Below are 17,488 nucleotides of genomic sequence, written 5' to 3' on the forward strand. Positions count from 1 at the left end.
TCCAATAGGCTCACCCCCTATTACATGGGACTTATAACACAAATGGTGAAAATTGGGTGTACATTGTATAGCGGCATTACGGCCGTAATGTGCAGCTCTGCCTACCCCTTCGGGGATAAAAGGCGTGACGTTGCTAGAGTGGATCTCTTTGTCCTTTTTTAATGAGAGAAATCCTTGATCGTTATAGATGGCTGAGCAGATAACCATAATCAAGAACACATAAGCGACCACCACTATCTGTACCTTGTATACTTACCCTCTTGTAAGTTAGTAAACAAGTGATTTTTTTAAGAGACATACCGGTTATCGAGCTGACGTATTACCTGATGGTAAGCAATCGCCGCCGCCCATGGACACTTGAAATATCAGAGGCTTTACAAGTGCGTTACCGGCTTTTTGGGAGTAAGGAATTTAAGGGTTGTTGTTCGGGAATGGGGATTGGGAAGATTAGGAAGGGGGAATTGGGCCTCCGGTAACCTCACTCACACAACGAAATACAACGCAAGCGTTGTTTCAAGTCGGTTTTCTGTGAGGCCGTGGTATCACTCCGGTCGAGCCAGCCCATTCGTGGCGAAGCATGGCTCTCCCACACTTAAATATAGAACTGTGGGTTGCTTTTCCACCAGAGATGTGTTATGCTACTTTGCTGTGAATGCGTTTGGCTTCCACCAATCATATTCATTGGTACACATAGCTTAGCACTGGTAGAAACTGATTCAGCTAAGCCATGATTTTAATATGGCAAGATGTATGCTATATCTATAACTGGCATCTATTGGTAAAAAGTTGGTGTACTAAGTAATGGTATTAAGTGCCGTAATGTGTACCCCTAACGTGAGTCGCAATTACATAATATTTAATTTGTATGAACTACATATCTGCCACATTTTATCGGGTACTTATAAGGTATATGAGTGTGGTGAGGCAGGCCCTAAGTAAATCAGAATAGTTCTAGTCACCGAGATAATATGTCCCTAGTACTAAGGTTATTAGGACAGCATTAGTAGAAGGAGGAGGGATGAAAGAAAGAAAGAAAGAAAGAAAGAAAGAAAGAAATAAAGAAAGAAAGAAAGAAGAAAGAAAGAAAGAAAGAAAGAAAGAAAGAAAGGATTTCATGCGAATAGCATAATCTGCGAACGAAATGACAGGGAAAAACTAGTACCTATGTGTATATGAAAAACGTCTTTCCTATCGCTGAGAAGCTATCATTAAGTTTTCAACGACACAGTAACGTATAAACTACCGACCCGAGATTAATTGACTCAATACCCTTGATCTCTGACGTCATCCGATTCTGACCTTCCGAAGGCTTCGTGATTACGACTACCCCGTTGTCTACAATCGATTATACATCAAGTTATACAAACCAGTATAACTTGGCCGTTAAATGTTCCGCGAGCTCATACAAGCGGGACCGTGATACACTGGTTTGTATAGCATGACGTGCGGTTTGTGTACGAACTAAACAATAGGTCTTCATAACAATACTTGATGTATGGTTCTAAACAATGGCCAGTAAACAGTATCGACTGTTTTCTACCCCAACCCCTTTACAGAGTATTATTATAAGTTTTTACCAGTTATGTTGTTATTATTGTATGGTTTCAGTGTTTTTTTTCTTGGTAACGTAAAATGAACAAAGTATTTAGTTTATTTCGACTACAAGGCCTTTGGAATGGGTATTTTTTTATTGGGTTTCACCCGCTCTGCTTGGCTTTTATTGGTCATAGCGTGATTAATAAAAAAAAGGATTTACAGTTACAGGATTAATTTTAGGATTAATTTCAGGTTAATTTTAAAAATATATCTAATAAAAAAATATTCTCACTTAAAACTCATAAAGTAATGTACCTACGTTCCTATAAATGTGCAAATCTTGCAGTCTCACCACCTCTTTGGAGTTTAAAAAAGTATCTACCAATTTAAGAATACATACCTTTTTGTAACAAAAAAGAAACATGTTACACTTCAAAACTTATTAAATAAGCAACAAACATCCATCGATCAAAAACTTTTGTACTTTTCGGCAGAAGAATAAGAATGTTCAAACTCAGAGCGATTTATTTCAGTCTTAGTCGTTATCATGCAAATTACATTTCAACTGTAAATGAGTTATCTGAAATCAGCCAATCATCCGCTTCAGTTCCTGAAAGGTTTGACAGCTGAATTAATTGGATTTGAAGGCTTTCAGACGCTGTAGGGATGTAATCGGAATGATCTTGCTGACCTGAAACTTCTCAAGGTCATATGGTTTAGCTTCTTAATATTAAGCCTCGTTGGCCGAGTGGTTGCAAGTTCGACTGCCAGACTGGGGTTTCGGGTTCGATTCCCAGGTCGGGCGAAGTATTACTGGGCTTTTTTCGGTTATTCGAAAATTTGTCAGTAGTAGCACGGAGTCTGGAAATGTACCCCATGGCAATAGGCTCACCACCTATTACATGGGACTAATAACATACATTGTGAAATGCGGGTGTACATTGTACAGTGGCATTACATGCCACAATGTGCATTTCTGCCTACCCCTTCGGGGGTTAAAGGCGTGACGATATCTATGTATGTATGTAAGTATTAAGCCTTCGGGTTTTAAGGTCCATGAATTTGGGACCTTAAATGCCCTTCTAGACGGTCACGCGTGATTTTTCTTTCCAAATTGGTATAACTAATCCAATGCGTAAACATTGTCTGAGAACTTTTCCTAGAAAGCTTAGGATTTTCGATCCTGATACTCTCAGTATTAGTGCTAAAATTGCCTAACAGTTCTAAGAAAACTTCAGAATTAAGTTTGTAATAGATCCAATTTTTATTTGAATGTCTGTCTGTCTGGTAGATTATTTTAAAACATTAGACACACATTTTTTTTTACAATCAAGTTATACGTAGAGTATATCAATATACTATTGTTTATTTTATGCTCCGACATAAAAACACAAAAACTGCGTTACAAAAATGAATTTAAACCTTCATTTGTGACAGTATTGTCACGGGTATTGCTTTCCCAATCCTCTCATTTTTTTTCCTAATCGCAACACAATCCACCTTCATACGAAAGTGTGACGTCCGCTAATAAATATAAGATTGCTTTTGCCACGAAGATGGCGTTGTTCTATAATGGTTATACGTCAAAGGTATCATTGGGAATAACATTTATTTTCTCTTTTCTTTAGAAATATTTTATCTTTACAGTTATTTTTGAATATAAGCGTGTTTCTCGTTTAATCTGTAAATGTAGATTGGAAAAGGGAATGACACTGTGCAAAAATGTGATTTGATTTGATTTTTCTGTATCATCACGTTGTCTGACATCTTTGTGGTTACATTATATAAGGTTTATTATATAATGTAAAATTATCTGCCACGGCTTTAATGGGAGGTAGTGTTGTGTTTGAAACTTTGAAGATAATAATAGTAAATGTAAATTATTGATTGGGAGTACTTTTTTATACAACAATATCTACATATAGATTTAAAAATCAATCGTCATTTTGTTTTTTTGTGAACCACTTTATGCAGTGTAGTCAATGTTTATTTACCTTCTTTATGTTCTCAAATTGAATTAACCGGTCCGGGGTATGTAATACAAGCACAACTCTACCTCCCATTAAAGCCGAGACAAATAATTTTGGAACACCTGATATATACCTTCAACAAAAACGTATCTCTTTACAAATAATAACTAGGAAATTTACATCAAAACACGATATTCACAGCACACATAATAAATCAAGTTACTATCAGTGACCTCACAGCACTGACCGCTAGTCATAAATCTATGAATTTTTAAATAGCTTGGCTATCGGTAAACCTAAAATCGATAGATCCGGTTTATTATTAGGTTTCATTGTCATGTATCGATAAATAACACATGGAAATGGTTATTTAGAATTCATTTGGAATGAATATATTATTTCTACTAAAATTATAAATGCAAAAGTTTGTATGTATGTTTGTTAATCTTTTACGTCAAAACGGCTGAAAGGATCGAGATTAAATCTGTAACGGGGGTAGATTGTGGTCTGGAAAAACACACAATACTTTGACGCGGGGGAAGCCTCTGGCAAAAGCTAGTTCCTAATACATGTTAGCAATTGATTGAAGATAATAATTTTATTTCATTTTAATGATGAGTGATTCTTGAGTATAGATAGGACGGACTGTTCATAGCGACAGTACCGAAAGGTAAAAAATATTTTATTTTAATACTAGCTGATGCCAACGGCTTCACTTGCGTGGATTACGGACTCTGCGACTAATGTAAGTAGTCTAAATTACTGCTTAGTACATAAACTTCCTGCCAATAAAAGTACTGACAAAATCGGTTCAGTTATTTCAGAGATTAGCGAGAACAAAAAGACGGATAAAAATTTTAAAAGTATTATTTTGGTGCAGGTTTTATTTTATTCATATGCGTGTAGTAAAAGGTTGTTATTTCAATATTACAAACAGACACTTCAATTTTATTTATTAGTCTAGACTAGATAATAAAAAATAAAACAAAAAGTAAGTACCACTTCTTAAATTAATTGCATTTGTCTCTGCTTGGAGAGGACTTATTATAAAATTAAGAGAATTAACTTTTCTCTCATGTTTTGAAGATAATTAGTAACAGCAGCGACCGTCAGTAGTATATTAAAATAAATCGGTACTGAATGCGATAATTACGTCTGCAACAGGCAGGCTGAGCATAATTGAAAATAATGAATATGTAATGTTAAAATTTTAATTAATACTCGAGGGTTGTATTATTGCAATACTATACATACATGCAATTTATTTAGGAAGTATGAAAAATATTCGAAGAATTTTTATTAGTTTGAGATAATAATTATATACGTACTGTGAAAAGTTGTATTAAATTAAGACGCAGAACTAGTGACAAAACGTGTATTGTAGCAACTACTACCGCGTAGCAATCGTTCGTAGCAACGTCGACGCGTAGCTGTCGCTCGTAGCCGCGTAGCTATTGTTCGTAGCATTGTAACTTGCTCAGTGCATATAAAAATGTACAAGATCTTTGCTTATAAATTAATATTGTATGGTTATGTTTATATAAAGAGTAATTAACTAACTAAATAAGCTTACACAGGAACCTTAAAATAGCTGTACCACTAGAAAACAACGGTAATTTTAATTACAGTGCTATTCAATTAAGCAGTCTTCTCGTGCGAAAGCTGAACATTTATGAAAATATAATTAACAACGTTAATGAAGAAATGAAATTTTAATAACATTTCCCGACGTGTGGTGCGGGTAATTACGCTGGATAAACATTCATTTCTGAGTGGCTCGTTAAGATGTTTAGTATATATTATAAAACTAGCTTCTGCCAGCAGCTTAGCGAAAGATGCGTGCTATTGATACGTGCTACGGAAGCGTGTTATGGATGGTTTTCCTACTATCGATATATCGCATACTCGGGCTGCGTATCGTCCGGCACATCTTACTCGCACCGCTACATAGCTTAGTATCAGTGGAATTGGTCATAGAGTTTGACAACTTGGCTATAACATCCTCGCAGTTGCTACGTAACACATTTCTTTAATACTGATTCGTTAATAGGTAGTTTTACCTTAGACTTTATTCACACCTGGTCTACCGGAAGGCCGATCCAATTTGAAAAATTGAAGTGATTTCGATCGAGATCTGCTGTCATTGTTTGTAGGAATAATCTCGGCCAATGACGGACGAGAATGCGATCGAACACACTACGAAAGTTCCCTATTAACAATTTAATGCCGACCCGGAGCAGCGGACTGTCTAGTGGGTTACCTAGGCCAGGGTTTGAAAAGCAGGAGTAGCGATGGCGTAGTTTTTAGTCAGTAAGAGTCTGACACTCCTTCTCGCCTAAGGCGGGAGATGCTTTTGGATGATTTCCCCCGTAAAAAATTGCCACACTTTACCAGAACTCAACCCTGAACTTTCAGCTCAAATAGTCTTTACAACTAAGAATATCTTCGCAACACAAGGGTAAGGGTATAATAAATCAAAATAGAGGTTACAACAATAATAGTAGGTAATTCAATGAATGGCCAAGGATCATGTATCTAATGCCAATAGAGCAGGTTCAAGGAACCATTAACCACTAATAGTGGTAGTTTAGGATACTTGACACCAGCTCAATGATCAGCCAGTTAGCTATTTATAAGTAACGAACTTGAGACTTTGGGTTCGATGTTCGGGAACAAGGTTAAGTATTTGATACAATAGAATTTATTGTTGGTTTTGTAGAGAATTTACTGTTTAAATATGGCGTTTAGTTATTGTTTAATATTATGAGACAAAGCAAAGTTAAAAAATAAAGGTTACCTTTTTATATTATAGCCGGTAAACAAGCAGACAGATCACCTGATGGTAAGCAATCGCCGTCGCCCATCGACACCCGAAATACCAGAGGCGTTACTACTAAGGCTTAAAACTTTTCAATTGCCCCAAATTGTTAAATATTATATTATATATACTACCGACTTCAAATTAATGTAGACAATGCTCACAAAAACAACAGCCATAAATAGTTATTTGTACAGTTTGGTGACAAAACAACCGTCTCAGCCGTCGTAGTACATATTTACTTCTATGTGTCAATAAAAGAAAGTTTTACAGAGACACTAGGCAATAACAGGAAAATCTTGATGGTAAACAACTTTCGGCTGGGATTGCACGAAACAATATGGCCGATTGGATACAATATATTTATAACAACTTATTGCCCCGATTTATCCTCAGGTGACGCAAAAGTGTACATATTAAATGAATCGTCCGATTTAGCTGGTTTTGTTATGACTCCTTACTATCTATCCTAAATGGGATTTAGCTTTCTGTTTTACTGAATAATTCCAAAAATGCTATAGAAACAAAAGACTGATCAGTCACAAAATTCTTAAAAATATACATATATCAAAAAATATAAGTATAATGGTTTTATACAGACCGTTTATTTTATTCGAAAGAGAAGTAATGTCTTGTTATTGTGAAGTTTCAAATCCAATACTGTGATGTTTTTCTCAAATAAAAGACGCAATTTGATACACTTTGCCATTTACAGTATACACGAGTAACTGACTAAAAGTGAGTGTGTTAAAAATATATTGTTTCCTCTCCCATCTGTTGATAGCACAAGTCCACTTTAAGCTTGTAATCTAAAAACCTTTTGATTAAACGTATAAAAGCCCTGGTCTGCCGCGTTGTCTCTCGCCTTTTGTTGGTTAAGACCAAGGCTTTGGGCATTACTTTGTAGAGGATTATAAATATGAATGCTTTAATTAGAGGCTTTAAATAAAAGATGAACACAAAACCCTTCCTCCAAGGGTCATCAGCCATCGTAATCAAGCAAGCCTTTGCAAAGGATTACAGTGGTTCGTTGATGTTGGTATATTTTATTTCCAGCTTCTGACAGCGGGTTCATCCGCGTTGCTTTGAGATACATAGATTCTCTTCAAGCTCATTTAAAATTGTGATGGTTAAAATTTTATTTCTTGTAGTATGTATGCATGTATAGTATGTCCTTCTTAATATATGTTATATTGATTCTGGAATGGAAAACTTTTTTAGGTAGTCCGCAGCTCCGGATCAGGCATCAGCCCTACTGGGCCCCATCTGTGGTGGACTGATAGCTCTTTGAGGCGCGTGCGGAACGCGACGCGCTGCACGCACGGGTCTGGTTCTGTTCGCGCGGTGAGCTACCCTTGCTCGTCGTCCGCTGGCCCGCACTTACGGTGGCCGGAGATCGTTGAAAACTTACCGACACCACATCATTCTAAATATCGCATAGCGTCCCTTATGGGTACAAAACACCATATTTCCTTTTTATAACCTGTCTGCACCCCTTTTGTACTATTTCTTGTGTGAGTCACGAGTTTTGTTACATGAGCACCTAATCGAAGGTTTTCTCTTTAGAAAAATAATACAAACTTCTTTCGTGTGAAACCCAACGCCAATTTATAAGCTCCTTTGTGAGCTAAATTAAATTAAAGTCCCAACAAATTGATCTGTGTATAACAATACGGATTCAATTACGGAAAAATCTTTGCTCGCGACAAATTTTTTATTTGATTTATATAATTTGGAGTTTCGCAGACTGCCTTGGTAGTCTAGGAGACACTTATTCTAGATATTCTTGTTTAAAAAACAGACTTATTGACTTTTATTCCCTGAAGTGTTAGACCTAAGTTTGCATAATAATTGTAGCAGACATTATTAGGCTGTTATGTCTCCAATTGCTTGAAATTAGAATAGACCCTATTGTTGTTGTACTAATGAGAATCATATAGAAACATCATTATCAAATAGATTCGTGGCGGTGCGACCTTTATCAACACCATTTCCTTTATCAAGAACACATAAGCGACCATCACTATCTGTACCTTGTATACTTACCCTTTTGTAACTTTGTAAACAATTGAAGATTATGATCGGACTATATAAACAAACAAACAATATTTCTTGCGGTTATTAGTCAAAGGAAGTTTCGGAATAAACAACTATATAACAACTGCCCGGAATGTTTAATAGGTAAGGAGATAGATTAGGGGTAATTCATACTGAGTTTGGGCTTTTGAAATGGCAACGACACATGACAAGTGACAGATGACAGAAGTCGCACATAGACAGTCGACAAGCAAATCAATGGATGACGTCATGAAAGCGCATTTACATGCGCATAAACATGGATAGAAAATCCCAAATAACAACTGTTGGGTAGCGAATTCTTTTTCTTCTCCTTTAGTAATATCTTTAGTACCTACCCTTAGTGAGAGTTTGCTTTACGTTCAAAGTAATCGAAACGAGAGTGCGTTCGGCACTCTGATTGGTTGGTTTATTCAAGCCAGCCACTTTAAACATAAAGCAAACTTGTACTAAGGGTACTGATTTATTTCGTTGTGGGATCCAAGGCAGTTATTCATGTCCTTGAGACTTCAGCGTTCCGGTGTTTTCATGGCTGTATCTACTGGAGATCCTGGCTTACAGGAGTTGCAACGGTTTTGGGAGGTTGTGGCGGGCTTGTCCCAAGAAAAAACTTTTACACCTACCACTTTCAAGAATAAACGGTATGCTTTTATGTTATGTAAAACCCCTTTATAATCGTAAATTAGGAATAGACTCGGTAGCCCTGTTGGATCTGGTCACCCACATCCGATGGAGGGCGGTTGATGCCAGAAGATTATGTTTACAGTATTCGAAGAGAGGTCACGGTCAATCTCATTGGGATCCCCAATATTTACCGAGATGTATACTATGTATATGTATGCTGATTTGATATTGTTGTATATCACATCGCAATCATATTGATGTTTTTGTATACAGTGGTGCGTATCTGGATATTATTTTTAGGGCAACTATATACTTAGGTGTATTTTACTGCGAAAAAATCTGAATACCATTAACTTTGCCTCGGATCGATAAGCAACAGATTGAATTCTAACGTGCTATAACGTCATATTGTAGAAACAAATCTGTCTATTGTAACTTGCGGTTTTCCTGTTTTAGAAGATACACACATACACGTAGGTACATACATCATAAAAATATTTTAACATCAAAATATTTATGCGTAGTATTATTTACAAGTTAGTAAAAACCGTTAAACGGGGAAAGTGGATTCGTTTTATAATATTTTAATGGTGTTGTATGTACGTCAATTGGGATTGACTCATAACAATACATTTAGAAGGGTATAAAATGAGAACAATCTCATTGTACTGACATTAGACATCCTGTGAACGAGAAGTACAGACGTGTCAACAGTCAATAGTCATGAAGCTCCTGTGCTTGTTCGTGCTTGTGGTGCTGACTGTCGCTGTGTGTGCTGCACAGCCAGTTGAAGATCTCGGCATCGACTACCCAGATCCTTCACACATAAGGGTCAAGAGGCAACATTTTATAGGAAAAAGCAAATGTTATTGTCCAGAAGATTACGTTTACGTTTTTTCACAATGTGTTCCATGTAAAAAGTGAGTACCTTTATAATTTGTTTGATTTTAATTGTTGTTATTTTTTGTTATAGTTTAACATCTATCTAATATCCACGGTTCAGACCATCACATATGTGTTCACAAACAAATTAAAGTGTGTAACCCACTTGAGAGCTTAGGACCTGACAATGTAGTGCGATATTTTCAAGAATAGCATCTCAAATCGTACCGGACTGGGGCCGATACGATTGTAATAGCAGACTAAGGCCCATGGATTTACTACCTACTGGTTGTAATACAATGACATATTATTTTTTGATTTCAGATATTTGATAGCAACAGGAGAGGAAGAGTGTCCCGTTTGTGCCGACTAACTAAACGAATACACCAACATTCGTGTATAAGACATACACACACATAGTAACACCAGCTAGCAGCTATTATGTTGGGTGTATGAACGGATTATGAAACAAGATTTACGTAGCAATATGAAAATAAGGATAATGTATGCCGATGTAAAGGACATGGCTAAACCAAAGTATGGACGTCGTAACCCGTACAAATAAATATTGTATAAATATGGTACCTAGCAATAAATAAAGCCGCATAATTAAAGATTGATATTTTGTAGTTAAGAAGGTCCAGAAACTTGGCATATCTGCGCAATCCTGAAAATAAAGTAGCGCTCCTACGTCAAACAACGTTACAAAAACTTCAAAATATAACATTGCTCTGAACTTTTACCAAGGCGTTTTGATGAACCAGAGCCGAAAGTTATTTATATATGAGGTAGATAGGTAAACAATTCTGCTTATACTAGATAATGAACACAAAGTAACCAAGGACAGACACAAAATATATAGTAAGATTGTGCAATCTTATACAAAATATTTATTTTGTGTCGATCAAAACATTTACAATTATTTGGTTTCAGAAAAAAGTCATTATATTACCGTTATTAAAAATTGATGTTCGTTTAATTATTTCGATTTGATTTTCGGGGAAACTAATGTCCTAATAATAGCTTGCAGTACCTACTTCCGTGTTGTCATGTCAAACCACAACAGAAAAAAATCAATTATGAAACTTATTTTTTGTTAATTTTTGTTCACCAAGTTATAAGAATTAGTTAAACACAAAATAATTCATAAGTGAATATTTAAATGATACGGGTTAGCGTGAAATTCGTATTCTTGTTATTATGCCTGGGTCAGACATTTAGCCATCTCCTTTGATTAAAGTTTAATTTTATCCTGTTCGTGTTTAAAAATAAATAAATAAATTGTATCGATTTATCTAATTCGTATTATTTTACAAAAAGTTGATAAAAGTTATCGAGTGACATGGGTATAGTTCTTTCTGTATATTTCAATCACTTTCAATGTTTTGTGTCTCTTAATCTACTGCAAGGCTGTGTGCAGTGCAGTATAAATAAACATTTCTAGTATTAGGGTCGCTAAACACGGACTGCTTAAAGCAATCAGGATCTGGAGCTTTAAGCTGTGACTGCAATACTAATTATACACTTTGATAGTGACTTGTTCGTACTGTGGCGATACATGACATGACAAGTGACAGATTAGAGAAGTCGCTGAGACGATCGACAAATAAATCAACGGAAGACTTCATAAATCATCGCACATATGAAGTTTACATGTGACTAAACATGGCAGAAAATCCCAACGAGGGATTAACCTAACTGAACCTGCACTCTCATACTCTGGTTCTCGAATGCGAAGCTTCGTTTAATTCGGCCGTAGGTTTTATTGAATTACTAATAGTATTACTTAAAATAACGTTTTATTTTTAATTTCACATCAAAACCTATTAGGTATATTTATCTTCATTTCATTCGTTCATTTTTGTCCACGAAAGTTCGCAATAGATAGAATTGTAGGATGCAATCTGCGAAGTTTTTTTGTTCGTTCGTTAATTTAGAGTAGGCCCCCTGGTTGGAGGATTCTCTTTCTTAGGGAACTTGACTCTCTGTTACACACACGGACGAGTATCAATGTTATGAGTTATCAATAGTAGCTTGGCTCTAACTGCAAGAGCGGTCGGTGTACGTGAGTCACTGGGTAACTGCTCAAGCTGTCTGTGTATGGCGGTATTATTTAACTAGTCAAAATGGGTACTATAATTATTTATTTAACCTTTTTTTTGAGGGGGAAAATCATCCAATGACTTCTCCCACCTTGGACGAGGCGAGAGGGAGTGTCAGACTCTTACTGACTAAAAACCATCCCATTCCTACTCCTGCTTTTCGAGCCGGAGCCCCGGTAAAACCGCTAGGTAGTCCGCAACTCCGATTTATTTAACCTAGCTTTATAAATTCCGTGTAACTTTGTTATTAGCTTAAGAGATTATTGTCCTCAGCTTGCTATTCGATGTTCAGTGTAAACGTAAGAATTTAGAATAGTTATATTGTTGTCAACTGCATTGCGCTGGTCATTGATAGTGGGGTGAAAATTCACTTCAAATGTCACATTAATAATAAGCTGTCGAGTTTCCAATAACAAATAAACAATTGAAATATAATATTAGTTTTTGTTAAGCCATGATGAAAAGTTATCTATACTAATATTATAAAGCTGAAGAGTTTGTTTGTTTGTTTGAACGCACTAATCTCCGGAACTACTGGTCCGATTTGAATAATTCCAAGTTTCCAATAACAAATAAACAATTTAAATATAATATTAGTTTTTGTTAACTCATGATGAAAAGTTATCTATACTAATAATAATAATATTTTCGATCATTCATTTATTTCTTTTACTTGGTTGTTACATTTTTAAATATTAAATTAAAAAAAAAAAAAAACATTTAAAAATATAAAAAGCAGTAGCCCACCAGTAACGGGATAAATCCAAGCTATCGGCGGTCAGGGCTCAATAGAGAGGAATTTTTAGAAATTCCGGACAATACGCGCCGTGTCCAGAAGTACTGCCTTCTGCATCAGGCTCTTGATCCAACCATCTAACGTTAGCCTACTCAGGTGTTGGTCGAGGCTTTTGGCTATAAGGCCATTGGCAGATACGACTATCGGCACAATGATTGCTGAATCTACATCCCACATGTCGACAACCTCATGAGCTAAATCAAGATATTTACTGGCTTTATCTTTTTCAGCTTTCACAAGATTCTCGTCATGTGGGATTGTTATATCAATTATCATTGTGCGACGGCTTGGTCGATCTATCACCACAATGTCAGGTTTGTTAGCAACAATTGTCCTGTCTGTGATGATAGTTCGATCCCAATACAGTGTGACATCTCCATTTTCAAGAACTGGGTCAGGCAGATACTTATAATACGGCACTTCAGATTCAACAAGTTTGTATTTTAAAGCAAGTTGTTGATGAATAATCCTGGCTACAAGATTGTGTCTGTGCAAGTACTCTCCGTTAGTAAATGAGAACAACCCGAAATTATATGTCGAATGGATTCCCCTGGGCGATGACATGCCCGACAAATGTCAGCCGTTCCATCCTTTATTATATACTTTCGGTAGTTGTTCGTCAACATAACTTCGTCCATAATTGCACAGACAAAACCTTCCGTTTCTCCAAATAAGTTACCAAAACGTAGCCAGGATACGGACGCTAAGAAATCTGTATCTGGCCCATGTAGGGCCCGATAGTAGCGTCCGTGCAACTCCTTACTTTGCCATACATTCTTGCGATCCTTAGTGCTTAGTATTATAGGTTCTCTCCAGTCCTTATTAGCCAAGGAGAGCGGAGTAAGTCCTTTGTCCACTGAGACAACATCTCGATGCATCCCCACCTCCATTTTGAAAAAATATTTTCGGAGACTGCACACTTCACTATTGTGTAGGGTTTTGGCATTTAAAAAGCCTCGCCCCCCACATTTACGTGGTATGTACAGTCTCATTACTGATGATCGTGGGTGATGCATCCGATGCTCAGTCAACAATGAACGGACTTTTCTGTCCAGGGCGTCCAGTTCCGTTTGAGTCCACTTGAGTATGCCAAAAGAGTACATCAGTACTGGCATGACCCAACCGTTGTAAGCGCGCACCTTGTTACCACCTGATAAAAGACTATTGAGAACTTTCTTCAGGCGGCCAAAGAAGCGCTCCCGCAACGATTGCTTCATGACAGCTACATCAATGCCTAACGCTTCTGACATACCCAAGTATTTATAGGTTTCGGTTGAAGAGAGAAGTCTAAAGTTTGTGGTATCAGAGTTTCGTGTTTCATCTGATTCCACAATTTCCCCCCTCTTTACATGCATGATTGCACATTTGTCCACACCAAATTCCATCCTAATGGCATTACTGAACGTTTCAGTGACATTTAGTAATTTCATTAGATGCGAGTTGTTTGGAGCAAATAGCTTTAAATCATCCATGTAAAGTAGGTGGGATATAATTTCTCCCCCTCTTCTCACCTGTAACCTAACCCGGAATCCTCAAGCAAAGTGCTTAGAGGATTCAGAGCTAAGCAAAACCATAATGGACTCAAACTATCACCCTGGAATATACCACGCTCTATCCTAATGGGTTCATCGTTCTCACAAATTTGTCGACATCCTGGATAGCGAAGAACTGTTCTCCATTGTCTCATACATGACATCAGGAAAGCACGCAGAGCTGTATCGACTTTGTACAGCTCCAGTACCCTCATGAGCCATGTATGTGGCACGGAGTCGTAGGCCTTCTTATAATCTATCCAGCATGTGGACAAATTCTTGTGAGATCTACGAACCTGTTGGCAAATGGACATGTCAATGAGGAGAAGCTCCTTAGTACCACGGGACCTATTCCTACATCCATTTTGAGAGGTAGACATGATATTATTGTCTTCAATATGCTTATTAAGTTTTTCTCTCAAAATGGATGTTAGGAGTTTATAAATTGTCGGTAGGCACGTAATCGGCCGATAATTTTTGGGTTCCGCGGTACTTCCAGATTTATGGAGCAGGTGGGTTAACCCAGTCGTAAAGAATTGAGGCAAAGATCCAGACTCCAAAGCTGACTGAAATTGAGATGCCAAGCGACTATGCGAACTGGTAAACCATCTTAACCAGAAATTGTGCAGCCCATCCGGGCCTGGAGCTTTCCAGTTAGCCAACGGATAGGCTGCATTAGACACATCTTCCGTGGTTATGGAGATTTGTTCCATTTCTGGTACCAGTTCACATTTTCGCCTAACCTTCTCAATCCAATCCCCTTCAGTGTGACAAACAGGTGCCGACCAAATGCTACGCCAGAACGACGTCGTAACATCAGCATCTGGTAGGTACGTGTCAGTCCTAGTCTGTTCTTTTAGCTCCCAATTTCTATACACCCCCCTTTGATCCCTTTGGAATGTGCGATTCTGTGTATACCGTTCCACTCGCTTCTTATACCGACGAATACGGTTTGCCCATGCATAAATTCTCTGTTTCAGGAAGTCAAGACGCTCCGTAATATGTGAGACATAGTCCTGGGGGTTTATATCCATCCCCAGGAACGCCCGCCTCACAAAACGCATCACTCTTGGGCGCGTGTTGCCCTCCCTGAAACAGATCAATTTGGCAATAAGTGTCCTAGCCTCATCGATACGTCGTTCAATCCTGCATTGCCAAGCTGGTACAGCTGGTTTCTGCCGTGTGCTGTTGTTTTCTCTTTCGAGTAGTTTTACGTTAGCTACACGGCATGCTGCTATTGCTTCAGCTTTATAATAATATAATTATTATAAAGCTGAAGGGTTTGTTTGTTTGTTTGAACGCGCTAGTCTCCGGAACTACTGGTGCGGTTCGAATTATTCTTTTTGTGTTGGGTTAGTATTTATCGAGGAAGGCTATAAAACAACACGCTATGACCAATAGGAGCCAAGCAGAGCGGGTGAAACCGCGCGGAAGTAGCTAGTGTTATATAAGACTCTATATTTTACTCCTATTATAAGCTTCTCTATTCTACAACCTCGTTTACCGACAATATAACCATGTTCTTCCAATCAAGAATGAATTTGATACAAATTTTTCGTTTTTTATTTATCAAAAGAAAAAAAAGTTTCAAAGTTATAACGAATCCAATTCGTTCTGCTCCAAGAGAGAATAAATTAAGAAGAAAACTTTTTAATAAATCGGATGACCTTTATTTAAGAACGATGAAAACGTGATGTTGTTTGGAACGAGTTGAAGCAACTGGTGGCCATCTTGAAATTTTTAGTACTTTTATAAAGCTGAAGAGTTTGAATTTCGCTCGAATGGGTTAATACTACTCTGTGTCTGCCTTGTTGGTCGAGTGGTCGGGTCACGGGTTCGATTCCCGGGTCGAACAAAGTATTTCTGGGCTTATTTAGGATTTTTTTAGTAGCACTGTGCCTGGTATTGTGCCCAGTATATGACAATAGGACTCTCACCCCCTATTACATGGGACTTGTGGCATTATGGGTTGTGATATCGTAATGTGCACCTCTGCCTATCCCTTTGTGACGTGGTGGCTATGTGTGTGTGTGTGTTAATGGTAATGTACTAATGGAGCATCTATATACCTAGACTAGACCTACACATGAATGCAATAACTGATTTGATTTAGGTTTTTAGGTTCCAGGAGAAAGAAAGGTGCATATAGAGGACAATCTCATGCGCTAATCAGAATTAATTAACTAATAGTCTGCTCAATAGAGACATATTTCGATAACTGCACGATTGACATGAGGCGCTTTCGATTCTCGCATGGAACAATTCTTTGTATGATCCACATATAGTTGTTCCAGGTCTGAGTGTCATGTGTAAGTGAAATTGTATGTTTTTAAACGCACCGCAGGAGAAAATCCTAGTATAAAACTAAATCTTTAAAGTTAAAAAAAGTCTATTACTTATGTACTTGTAGTGTACCTGAAAAGGTTTATCATGATCATTTTATCAGTCACAAGATAAATGTGGTGGTTTATCACAGGCCTCGTCAATGACTTTCTGATCAGCCAGTTGGACACGAACAAAATCAAACCTCCAAGAAAAGAGCATACTCCTTTTTAAAAAAGGCCGGCAACGTACCTGTGACTCCTCTGGTGTTGCGGGTGTCCATGGGCGGCGCTGAACGCTTACCATCAGGCGACTCGATTGCTCGTTTGTCGTAAAAAAAAACACGACGCATTTAACAGGTTCAACTATTAATACGATATACAACGTGTAACAAAATACCCATTATACATCAAGAAGCGCTGATACAGGTTGAAATGAGTCTCTACACGAAGATTCAGATTATAATACGTTTAAAAAAATTGTACCAAATAGGTACTTGGTTTATTGAAAAATTAATAACTTGGTACCATGAAAACATGAGTTTAAAAACCTTTCCCGTACGGTATCGTTTGTTATGTTATCTAGAAGCTGTGCAATTGATATGTATACCCCTTTTTGTTACATGTTGTATATGTGGTTTCATACGAGTACAATTTTGTTAGCTTTATTTATGGGATAATATGCACAATAAACAGTTACATATTACAAATAAAATACCTACCATATTTATCTGAACTTATATTTCAGTATGCAACTACTAAAATGAATACTGAAAAATATTCTTCAATGAGCAGTATGTAAATGCAGTGTATTTATATAAAATGCAGTGT

General features: G+C 37.2%; 1 protein-coding gene and 1 long non-coding RNA gene across 4 annotated transcripts in view; both read left to right on the plus strand.

Annotated features, from left to right (window-relative positions):
* The window catches only part of LOC118269309 (uncharacterized), a 79,517-nt gene that overhangs the window by 12,187 nt on the left and 49,842 nt on the right, over positions 1-17,488 (plus strand). The gene's annotated exons all lie outside the window — the stretch shown is intronic.
* LOC126911805 (uncharacterized) lies at positions 9,613-10,995 on the plus strand. Its single transcript, XR_007706302.1, has 2 exons — positions 9,613-9,944; positions 10,231-10,995. It is a non-coding gene; the product is annotated as an uncharacterized LOC126911805 (long non-coding RNA).

Source organism: Spodoptera frugiperda, chromosome 2, assembly GCF_023101765.2.
Source record: "Spodoptera frugiperda isolate SF20-4 chromosome 2, AGI-APGP_CSIRO_Sfru_2.0, whole genome shotgun sequence".
NCBI lineage: Eukaryota > Metazoa > Arthropoda > Insecta > Lepidoptera > Noctuidae > Spodoptera > Spodoptera frugiperda.